The following is a 12,583-nucleotide window of genomic DNA, read 5'->3' on the forward strand; positions in this document are numbered from 1 at the left end:
CTAGTATGTTTTTTATTTGGTCAGCAAAATCTTCAATCCCTGTGATATCTGCTATTTTTCTATTTATTCTTTCAAATTTCTCTTTATGCTCTTCTACTGTTTCTTGATCTCCTTTATGTCATTAGCCATCCCACTTATTTTATTAAGTAGAGTTACATGGATATCTTTGATTAGTTGTTCCAATGTCTGTATCTCCTCTGGTGTTTTTAATTTGATTGTAAGGCTGGGCTATATCTGTCTGCATTGTGATATGTTAAGTGATCTTCTGTTGTTTTCATTGCATGTAAATATCTTGATTGATTTGCTTTGGAAGTTGATTTCCTTCAGTAGTCTAAAGCCTTGTGTTTGTAGGATGGTTGTGTGGCAGGATGCAGGGTACGGGGTGGGGTACAATAGTGCCATGATGGTTTGTGGCACAGGTATAGGTGCAGGTTGGGGATGCTATGCTGGTGCTTATGAACTTGGGCATCCAGCAGCCTAGGAGTATGTAGCTGTGTGGGTGCACAGGTCTAGGGGCACATAACCCTGATGTGCACTGGTGGAGGGCTCGGGGCCCTTTCTGTGCATGTGCAGAACTATGGCAGCGGGTCAGTGTTATCCCTGCATGAGCTGGAGGCAGATGTGACCTGGCTACACAGGTCAGCACTTTCCCAGAGCTGGGAGGCATGACTGAGGACCATGCCCATGCATGGGTCTAGGACTGCCATAAACTTATGATCCCAGAGCTGAGGGGTGTGACTGGGGGCTGAGCACATGCCTGGATCTAGTAGTGCCATAAACTGATGGGCAGAGCTGGGGGGGAGGGCAGGGTGAGACTATGCAACACTGTAGGCTGGGGACCAGTGTAGCCTGAGTATGGAGGTAGGTGCCTGTAGCCTTTAGGCACTGCAGGCGACAGCCTGCAGGGAGTGGGGAGGGGAAGGCAGTGCTTGGGAGGGGTGCAGAAAAAGTGGGCTGAGCTGCACTTGGGGTGGGGGTGGGGGACGGGTACATGCTCTGGGAGTTGGTGGGACAAGGGTGCTTGGAGCGCAAGTACTGGGGGCGGGTGAGGGGATTCAGGTGCATGTGGTATGGGGTGAGTCGTGGGTCACAGGGCTGTGCTGGTGAGGGTGGCACATTCAAGAAACGTGGTTTGGTTTAATTCCTAGTCCCTGTTTCTCTGTCTGTGCACTCCAGTGGGCTCTGAGATTCCACGTTAGGCTCCAGTCCTCTGCTTCTCAGTTCCTCAGCTTTTGCAATCAGGGCTGGCCTGTGTGGTACAGAAGGATCTCCCAGGTCAGCTGCCCTCTTGAAATGCCAAATCAGTCACCTCCCATCCCTTCTCTAACTTTTCCTTGGAGCAGGGCTGAGCTCGATCTACCCTATTCCGCCACCTTCCTGGAACCCCCTGGTCAATTGAATATTTGACCAGACAACCATGTGCATTCGACTGGGATAGGACAGTCTCTTAAAAAATGGTGTTTGGAGAACTGGATGTCCATATCTAAAAGAATGAAAGAGTACCCATATTTCACACTTTATATAAAAATTAACTCAACATGGATCAAAGACCTAAATGTTAGAATTAGGACCATAAAACTCTTAGAAGGGAATGCAGGGAAGCATCTTCAAGATCTTGTGGTAGGAGGTGGTTTCTCAGCCCTTACACCTAAAACACTAGCTATGAAACAAGAAACAGATGCATGGGATCTTTTCAAAACTGTATATATTTGCTCACCAAAGGACTTTGTCAAGAAAGTAAAAAGGCAGCCTACTCAATGGAAGAAAATATCTGGAAACCACATTTCTGATAAGGGTTTAATATCTAGAATACATAAAGAGATACTCAACTCAGCAATAAAAAGCATCAATCTACTTAAAAATGGGCAAAAGACATGGATAGACACTTTTCCAAAGAGGAAATACAAATGGCTAAAATGCACATGTAAAGATAACCAACCTCATTAGTAATTAGGGAAATGCAAAGAGCAAGCATAAAGAGATATCATTTCATACCTACTAGGATGCTCACTATTTAAAAACAACCGAAACTGCAAGTATTGGAGAGGCTATGGAGAAAGACGAACACATTCACTGCTGGTGAGAATGTAGAATGGTGTAGCCACTCTAGAAGTCAATTTGGCAGTTCTTCAGGAAAGTAAGTATAGAAATGCCATATGATCTGGAACTCCCATCACTAGGTATAAACTCAGAAGATCTGAAAGCAGGTACACAAATAGACCTCTGCACACCGATGTTTATAGAAGCATTATTCACGATTGCCAATAGATGGAAACAGTCCAAATATGCATCAACTGAGGAGTGGATGAACAAACTGTAGTATATACATACAATGGAATATTATGCAGCTGTAAGAATGAATGAAGCCCTAATGCATGTAACAAGGTGAATGAACTTTGAGGACATTATGTTGAACAAAATAAGCAAGACACAAAAGGACAAATATTGTATGGTCTCAGTAGTATAAACTAACTATAGAGAGCAAACTCTGGGAATTAAAACTAGAGTATAGGTTACCGAGAGATAGAAGGAGGGTAGAGCGTGGTCAGATAATGCTTAATTTGTAAAGAATGTTTAATAAGTTGTGAAATGGAAAGCAAAATACCATGTGATTGCAGCACAATACTGTAAGTGTAACTAACAATGCTGACTGTGAATATGATTGAAACAGGAAGTCTAGGGTTGTGTATGTCACTAGATGGAAAGTTAGAGGATAAAACCTGGGACTGTATAACAAAACAACACCTGTGCTAGATGATAACTATGAATGTATAAAAATAAGAAACTTCTTACATGAACTAGAGCAAATGTACATCACTATTATAAAGTGTTAATAATAAGTTGGTATATGGAAAAAATACAATAAATGCAAACTAAGGACTGTAGTTAACAGTGACATTGATTTTTTTTTATCCATTGTAACAAAGGCACTATATCAAAGCTAAGTGTTAATAATGGGAGGATGTAAGGGATATGGAATTTTTTTCCCAGAGAAATGAGAATGTTCTCATATTGATTGTGGAGGTGAATGCATAACTACGTGGTTATACTAAAAGCCATTAATTATACAGTTTGGATGAATTATATGGTGTGTGAATAAACATGTCAAAGAAAAACAAATCTAGAAAATAAAATAACCAAAAAACAGCCTTTTGTATAGTGACCATTTTATCTTCTTTCCATTCAGTTTCATAGTCTACTTAATTAATAGCCAATATGTTTCTGACCTGTATTAAAGTATATAGTTTTTTTCTTCCTATCCAGGCCGTGGGCTTGCTTTCAATTTCAAGCTCTGACCATGATTGGCAATTTCTACCAAAGGTGACCACTGGCAGATGAACTGGCCACGGCTGGCAGCCCTGTGCTCCTCACCAGCCCCCTCAACCAGACTCTGATGTTTTTTTGGTGGAGAGGAAGCTTCCTAATTCTGCTGGGCTTCCTACTAGACTGCTGTGTAGCTGGAGCCCTGATACGACCAACAGGGCCCAAGCCAACAAAGGCAGGGGAACAAAGATCTAAAGGAACCTTCCTGGAGGCTGGAAAATGTGATGCAAGAAAAGGTGCAGGTGATACAAACACAGAATTTAATAATAGAACCCCCAGGGAGTAGAAACAATCAGTCTTCCAAGCAGCTAACAAGTTTCTGTTCTCATCCCTGTTTACCCACAGAAGCTTTGTGCTATACCTTCTAGTAATGTGCTACTATTTTTTGGATTATTTACACCTTTAGCATTTCTTTGTAATTATGTCAAGAGTCAACATTTCCCTGGTGAGAAGTCTGACTTCCTTCTTTCTGTTATGTCTTTTGACATAAGATAGCCAGATCTTCCATGGAACTTGTAGCCAACACAAAGGGGGTAAGACCTCGAGTTCAGGATTGCTTTGGTGCTTCCGTCATTGCAAATGGAGCATGTCATATGCTCCTCCCTTTAGCCACCAGCTCTGTGTCCACGTGGGATTCTTTGGATTTGCATTTGGGTGGCTCAGCTCGGTATTATTTGAAACACTGATGGACCTTGTTGGACCCCAGAGATTCTCCAGCGCTGTGGGATTGGTGACCATTGTGGAATGCTGTCCTGTCTTCCTGGGGCCACCACTTTAAGGTGTGGTATGTCTCCTTACTTCTGTGGTTCTGCTATCGTATGATAAGTACAAAGATTGGGGAGGTGACAGAAACAGAGATTAGTGAGATGCTTGATGGCAGAGAGCAAGTCTTCCTCCTTTCTGTACCCTCGTTGTTGCACAATGCTTGGCATGGCACAACTGCTCAAATACTTATAGAATTGAACTAAATTGAACCATCAAGCTGAAAGGGAAATTAAAAAATTATTACAAGCCACAGTTGTTTCTTTTAAAATTATTTTTCTCTTCATAAAACAAACATATTTATTGTCAAAAAGTATGTTATATACTTTTGAAGCACTGGTGGTGATTTCATTATAATCTTTGAAGCACTGGTGGTGATTTCATTAGAATCATAGTACATATCTTAGTGGTACTATTTGAAAAAATAAAATAGCTACCACGTAAATGCTAGCAATATATACCAGGATCCGTCCTGGTCATTTTGTATATTGTCTTATCTCACAAGTTTACAAGGTGGGAATATTATTGTGCCTATTTTATAAATGAAGAAAAAAAGGCTCCTAACAGTGAGATAACTTGCCCAAGACCACAGAGCTTTAATTAACCTTAAAACTTGGTGGATTATTCCCAAGAATACCAAAATCTTTACATTTTAAATTTATTTCTTTGTATCTTAATAATTACAGTAAAAATTTGGCCTTCCTCTGGATGTTACTCATGCTTTTGAGATTATGCATTATAAAGTAAGAACAGATGCATAAAAGAAGTTCCACTACTAAGTCTAAACACCTCCCTTTCTTTCCTCCTCTGCATGCCCAGTGAGTTTCCAAATCCTGCCAATTTCCACCACCTAAATCTCTCTAATCTGACTGTTTCTTCCCTCCAAAGCTACCACCATCACCCAAGCTCCTTTCTCTTATCTGGGTTGCTCTAATATCCTCCTGACTGGTCTACCTTCAATTTGTTTTCTACTCTGCATGCAAGATGATCTTTACATGTCTAACATCCCAGTTTATTAAAACTTCCCAGTTGCTTCCCATTGCTCTTAGGGTAAATACCAAATTCTTTAATGTGCCCTGCATGGCACATTAGCATGGGACAAGTATTTATGGAAACATTCTTTGGGAAATATTGATGTTGGGGAAGACCAGCAGTCTAGAAGTCCTGGAAACTTGAGTTAAAACTAGATGTGTAACCTTGAGCCATCTTCCTAAATCTCTCTTGGGTATCAGTCCTTTCCTTTATAAAATGAGAGGGTTGAACTAGATGATTTCTAAGTCTTTTCTAACTCTGGTGTGTTGCAATTCAATTATTGTTGAGTTTCTCTAACTAAAACATATTGAATCATCCTAAATCTGTCTGACATCGTAAATTAAAATCAGATTCTTTTTAGCACTTCAGTTTTAGGCTAATTTGCCATTTGGGCTCTAGGAGACTGGAATTTGAAGTTACATTTGCTTTCTGAGTAGATCTTTAGGCTTTATTTGGGAAAAGGTATACCTGTTTTCTTGAATCTACACAACAAGTTTTCTTTCTTCCCTTCTTCCCTCCCTTCCTCCTTCCCTCTCTTCCTCCCTAACTCCCTCTCTTTCTTTCCTTCATTTTTCAGACTGACTTTAGGTTCTCTCAATAACATTTATGGAAACTACAAATGTACATACTGGACATGTGGCATAACCCTTATCGTTTGGCATGCATCTGTGGCAAAAGAACAGAAACCAGAAGAGAAGCAAAAAAAAAAAAAGGAGGCAACCAATGTGGATGCTGCCAAGAAACAAAGGCACAGAGAAAGGTTCCAAAGAGACGGAAATTCCAGCCTGAAATTTTGGATAAAGAGGAGTTTTTGACGAAAGATGTACTGATTTTACTGACCTATGTTCTGCAAGTGGTGCTTAATGCGAAGAGTGAGTATTGCTGTGAAAATCATACCAGGCATTCACTGAAGGAGTTTTTTTTCAGTGGTTGTCCAAAATAAATAGATCACATCCTTTGGGGGGAGGGAATTTGCAAAGAATGAGGGAAGGAAATAGCTTTTATTTTAAGTCAGATGTACTCAAGTATAAATCACACACAGTACAATTTCATTAATAGTTTGATGAGCTTTGACAAAAACATGCAGTCAAAAAAACTACCTCCATTAGATAGTAAATGTCTTTATCCTCAGGAAATGTACCTGGAATGGTTGTTAGAGGAGATGTATTGTTTTTGTATTATTTTTGCAACTTTCGTATAGGTTTGAAGTTATTAAAAAAAAAAACTACCACTAAATATAAAATACTTATAACAACCAAAATAGTTCCTTCTTGCTCCTTTGCAGCCAGTCCCCTTTCCTCACCCACAGCTTCTGGCAGCCACTGACCTGGATTTCTGTCCCCAATGCTTTTGCCTTTTCCAAAATGGTATAAATTGAATTGCAGAATATGTAGCCTTATGTGTAGGGCTTTCACATAGCATAATGTTTTGTTTTTCCATGCTGTTGAGTACATAGCATAATGTTTTGTTTTTCATGCTATTGGATTATTCTGTAGCTTCATTGCTGGAGTAGAATTCCATTGCATGGATGTAACATGATTTGTGTATCTATTCACCAGCTGTTGGATATTTGGATTACTTTCACTTTAGTTTTATGAATAAAACTGCTCTAAATAGTCATACAGACTTCTTCGTGTAGAAATATGTTTTCTCGTCTCTTGGGTAAATGCTGAGGAGCAGGATTGCTGGATCATATGGCAAGTGTGTGTTTAACTGAATAAGAAGCTATCAAATTGTTTTCCAAGCATGTATACCATTTTGTTATTCCACCAGCAACGTATGAAAATTCTTAGTTTCATCCTCATCAGTACTTGGTATTATCAGTGTTTTTAACTTTACTATTCTAGTAGGTATATAGTGTGTGGTCTTAATTTAGACAACCCTGATGACTGATGCTCTTTCCATGTGCTTATTTGCCATCTGCATATCTTTAGTTAAACTTTGTTTTAAAATCCTGATATTTAACAATGTCTTGAAGATATTAATTGCCTTGAAGTTTTGGTTTTTGAATTTTTTAGATGACTTTTGCTGGCATATCTGATAGGGAATTGAACAATATATTGAAAAGATCCTTAAAACGTGTGACAATATATTTAAATAAATGGCTATGAAATCTAATAGAATGGGAAGATCTTATGTTATAGCATGGGATAATGTTAAATGAAAAAAAAAACCTGTTTATTTTTGCTAAAGCTGATGAAGTGCAATATACCAGAAATGGGTTGGCTTTTACAATGGGGATTTATTAACTTACAAGCTCACATTTCCCAGGCCGTGAAGAATGTCCAAATTCAAGACATCAGCAGGAGGATACCTTCTCTGGAGACCAGCTACCAGCGAGTTTGGGTTCCTCTATCAGATAGTAAGGCATATAGCAGTGTCTGCTGGTCCTTTTCTCCAGGGTTTTTGTTGCTTCTAGCTTTTGGTTTCAGTGGCTTCCTCTCAGCTTCTCTGGGGCTTCTTCTAGTGAGGTGCTCTTAATTTTTTAGCTTCTCTGTGGCTTTTATCCTCTTATAAAGGACTCTAGTAAGAGGATTAAGACTTGCCCTGCAGCACTCCTCAACTGAAAAAAACGAATCAAAGCATCCCATCTATAGATCTGTAGACGCTGTGGGTCTACACCCACAGGAATGGAGTAAATCTAAGGGCATGATCTATTCTGCAGTCCCTAAAACCAGAAACTACCACAAAAGCAGAACAAAAACTAGTTATATCGTATATATAATCTCTTAGGGTAGGGGGATGGTGTAGGAAATAAATGCAAAATTCTAACCATAATTTGGTTGGGAAGGTGATTTTTTAAATGTTTTCCAGTTTTCCTTAATGTAATTGTTACCTTTTTTACTAAAAACACTTAAAGTAGCACATAGGAAGTGTTTGCAGAGGAAAAAAAATGAATAGTTTTGAAATAGAAAAGTTTTGTCAAAAAAGTTGTCTGCTGAGAAAATAAAGCTAATGATGATTATAAACAGATTTTTTTTTCCTTCTCTTTTTCAAGATTTGCACTCTGCGAAAGGAAAGTGACATAGAACTCAAGAGCCACGCATTTGCTGGTGCACTAGCAATGCCATGGAACGTGGCAAGTTTTCCTGGAGTCAGTGCTCTTGGCGACAGCTTGTACTTACCCTCCTGCTCATCAGCTCACTCCAAGTGAAGAGTGACTGCAGGAAGCCAGGCCTTCAGCACTTAGCCACATCATAGTGCTACGGTTGTTCTCAAGCATTTTCTTAGAAATCAGCATCAACCACAAATCCACTGATGTCAGTAAAAGACAGGGTGATGTTGGTGAAGGGGGAATTCTACCTTTCCACATGTTCATTCAATGGATATCATTGACCCCCACCATGTATCAGTTCTAAGCACTGTCCTAGGTACTGGGAATTCAGCAAGGAGAAAAACATGCCTTAATTTGGATGTTTTTATAGGCTTGCCTTAATTTGGACATTTTCATGGCCTTAGAACTATAAACTTGCAACTTAGTAAATTCCCCTTTTTAAAAGCTGTTCTGTTTCTGGTATGTTGCATTCTGGCAACTTTTGCAAACCAAAACAGATTTTGATACCTAAGAAGTGGGGTGCTTTGCAGTTTGCAAATACCAAACATGTTGGAACAGCTTTTTAAATGGATCTGTGTTCCGATGGATCTTACGTTCTAGTAGGAAAAGACAGACAACAAGTAGTGAATTATAAGGAAAATGTAGATATGAATAGATACAGGATGAGCCTTCATTCATTCATTCACCATCCATTCTTCTAAGCTGTGTGTTTTGGAGTTTCTATGTGTCTGACTCTATTTGCTGGGTAGAAGGGAGATAGCAGTGAACAAAATGAAATTCTGTTCCTGCAGCTTCTAGTCTACAGTTTCTAGAGGATTGTGTGGTAATTGCTGTGATGGGAAAGCACATAAAAAGGTGGCTAATTCAATCTTAAGAGGCCTAAAAAGGTCCTGAGATATATTATTCTTGAGCAGATTAGTTAGCTTTTCTGAACCTTATTAGTTAAATAAGCAATATTATTGATGTGAAGATTAATTGCAAACATACAAAGCATATTGTTTCAGAGTAGTTTTAATAATGATGTTTGAATCTGCTATGAACATCCTGCAATGCAGTGAGGAAAGCATAAGTTAATTAAATCATTAACCAGAACAACATTGAATAAAGAACAGCTGTTAATATTTATGTAATTCTTAACAGTTTGCAAAATCCTTTTACAATCAATCACATAATCCAGGCAAAATCCCAGGGAGCTGGGTAAAATTAAAAACACTGACCCCAGACCCACAGAGCCAACAGAAACCACACAGCCAGACATTGTTGGAGATGAAGAAAGAAAATGCACCCCTCCACCCAGGGAAGCCTTATGAAACTAGAAGAGAAAGCTAGCAGACATCACCATGTGCCTTTCCAGCTGAGAGAGAAACCCTGAATACCACTGGCCTTCTTGAACCAAAGTATCTTTCCCAGGAGGCATTAATTTGGACATTTTCATGACCTTAGAACTATAAACTTGCAACCTAGTAAATTCCCCCTTTAAAAGCCATTCTGTTTCTGGTATGTTGCATTCCGGCAGCTTTTGCAAACCAAAACAGATTTTGGTACTTGAGAGGTGAGGTGCTATCGCAGTTTGTAAATACCAAACATGTTGGAAATCAAAGTTTTTTAAATGGGGAAGGGGAGATTCTGGAAGAGTTGTGAGAAGTCTGATAGTGAAGGCCTAGAATGCTTTGAAGAGACTGTTGGCAGGAATGTGGACTCTAGACATTCCTCACTAAGGTTTAGGCAGAAATGAGGAATGTGTCATTGTAAACAATGCCTGTAAGGAAGGCAACCCTTGTTTTAAAATAGCAAATAATTTGGCCAAATTGAGCACTGCTGTTGGATGGAAGTTAGAATTTAAAGGAGACAACCCAGGATACTAAGCTGAGAAAAATTCCAAATTAAATGTGGGAAAGGCAGCCTGGCTTCTCCTTGTGGCTTATAGTGAAATACGACAGAAAATAGACAAGCTGAGAACTGAACTCTTGGATATAAAGAAACCAGAACTTGATGGTCTGAAAAACTCTGGGCTTTGAGAAAGGGAGACCACAGAGAACAGAGCCCTACGGGAGGGTTTAACCAAACACGGAAGCAGTTAGTCCTTACAGGACAAGTGACGATTGGAGATGGGGTTATCCGAAAAGGATTTGTGGAAAGTCCTTTTGTCTGATGAGCATATATCTCAGCAAACTGCATAGAAAACCAGTAAGAGTGTTGTGGGATCTGTAGAAACAAAACCATTGCCAGTCTGGACTAAAAGGGACAGAAAAGGGACAAATAGGAGGAAAAAATAACTTCAGATGCAAAACAATGGAAGCTAAAGTCTAAAGTCAAGAAACCTTGGGCCAGGAGAGTGGACCTACCCAAGCACTTGGAATGGGAGAGTTTGCTCCAAAGGCAGAGGATGGACCTTCCACCTCCTTGCTCAGAAAAAGTTGTGCCACATCAGGGCTTGGAGATGGTGGAGCCAAGGAAAAGCTGGTCTCACTATTATTCCCTAAGGTTGCATTTGGAGAGAGCTGGGCCACTGCATAGGCCTTGGGGAAAGATCGGGCTGCCGCTTTCCAAAGCCCCGAAGATAAATGGCTCTCAGACTTTGAAAACTAATGGAGTTTGCCCAGCAGGTTTCCAGAACTCTTTCCATTGGTGACCCTTGTGTTCCTTCCAATTTCTCCCTATGGAAATGAAAACATGTGTCCTATGACTGTCCCTCCTTTGTATATTGGTAGCAGATAACTTGTTAAGAGTTTTACAGGTCCAGAGCTAGAGGAGAATTTTGCCTTAGGACAGACCATGCCTTTAGCTGACTTTGATGAGATTTTGTACCGTTTCTGACTTTGTATTGTTACTGAAATGGTTTAAGGCTTCCTGATATTGTGATGGAATAAATGTATTTTGCATTTGGAAAGAATATGGTCTAAAGGGTCAATGTACCAGTTTGAATCTATTGTGTACCCCAGAAAAGCCATGTCCTTTAACTCTTATTCCATATTGCTGGGGGGGATCTTTTTATTGCTTCCACAGAAATGTGACCCACCCAGTTGTGGGTGGCAACTTTTGATTAAATGGTTTCCATGGAGATGTGTCTCCACCCATTTAAGGTGGGGTTGCTTACTGGAGTCCTTTTGAGAGGGAACCGTTTTGCAAAAAGCTTCAGAGCCACCAGAGCCAACACAGCCCACACAGCCAGAGATTGTTGGAGATGAAGAAGGAAATGACCCCACCCTCCCACCCCAGGGAAGCCTTATGAAATTAGAAGGGGAAGCTAGCAGACATCGCCACATTCCTTTCCAGCTGAGAGAGAAAGCTCAAACATCATCAGCCTTCTTGAACCAGGATATCTTTCTCTGGATGCCTTAATTTGGAGATTTTTATATCCTTGCCTTAGTTTGCACATTTCTACAGCCTTAGAACTGTCAAGTTGCACCTTAATAAATTCCCTTTTTAAAAAACCAAACAAAACACGGATCCCTTTAAAGGTAATATAGTATCTTGGACTGGATTCAGAACCTGAGAAAGGTTCTATATCCTATAGTTTGGTTAATAGGATTGTATCAGTGTTAATTTTTTTTGCTTTGCCATCAAAGGAAGCTGAGTGGAAAGTATGTGGAAGTCTTTGTCCTATCTTGGCAACTTTTCTGTAAATCTCAAATTCCAAACTAAAGAGTTTTTGAAAAATCACCAACTCATTAGTTGGAGCTTCATTTAGCATGCATCTGCCCTGCTGTCAAAGCAGGACTGTAAACAACTCAGCAGCAACTAGAGCTGAAGGCTGTGATGGATGGAAGCTTTGGGAATAAATACAAGAATGGAAAAGGCCAGAATCCTGGGTAATCCTGTAGGGTGATAACAGCCAAGCCACTCAGGCTCTGCACCAAAATGAACAAGAAAGTTGCTGGTTCCCAAAGAATTTGAAATTCGTAATGTGATTTCTTCACTTGCAGATTTCTTTTCCAAATATACTTTACTTATTCCAGAATTAAAAGAGCTTGCTTTTGGATCAGACTTCAACTAGAAATATGAATGAAGCTGATCTGGATAGGACTAAGGTAAATCAGAATGTAGATAAAGTATGATATGGTCCATATTTTAAAACTTCAACTTTTGTGTGAGACCAAAGGGAGAGATGCTTATTTGGTACAAAATTTATATTTTGGGTAATGCATTATCTAATTTAACTTGTATGGTCAGTTTAGTTGAACACCTTAAGTAAATAGAATCTTGAATAGGGCATGAGATCTTGTTGGTTTGTCCGGGTTAGAGTGATGCCCGGATATATCCCAGAGTAATTTGGACAGAGAATAAAAAAGTATTTGCAGAGTATGCACCCATTGCTGAAGCCATGTGCCTCCAGGTGCAACTTCAGCGAATCTAGCTTCTCAACAAACAGGCAGCCAAGTTACGGCAGTCATTCATGTTCCAAGGCCC

At 39.7% G+C, this 12,583-nt stretch overlaps 1 pseudogene; it reads left to right on the forward strand.

Annotated features, from left to right (window-relative positions):
* The first annotated feature begins 352 nt into the window (after window positions 1–352).
* On the forward strand, window positions 353–5,933 carry LOC143651007 (monocarboxylate transporter 1-like; annotated as a pseudogene).
* The last annotated feature ends 6,650 nt before the right edge of the window (window positions 5,934–12,583 follow it).

The sequence above is a fragment of the Tamandua tetradactyla genome, chromosome 11 (assembly GCF_023851605.1).
Source record: "Tamandua tetradactyla isolate mTamTet1 chromosome 11, mTamTet1.pri, whole genome shotgun sequence".
Lineage (NCBI taxonomy): Eukaryota > Metazoa > Chordata > Mammalia > Pilosa > Myrmecophagidae > Tamandua > Tamandua tetradactyla.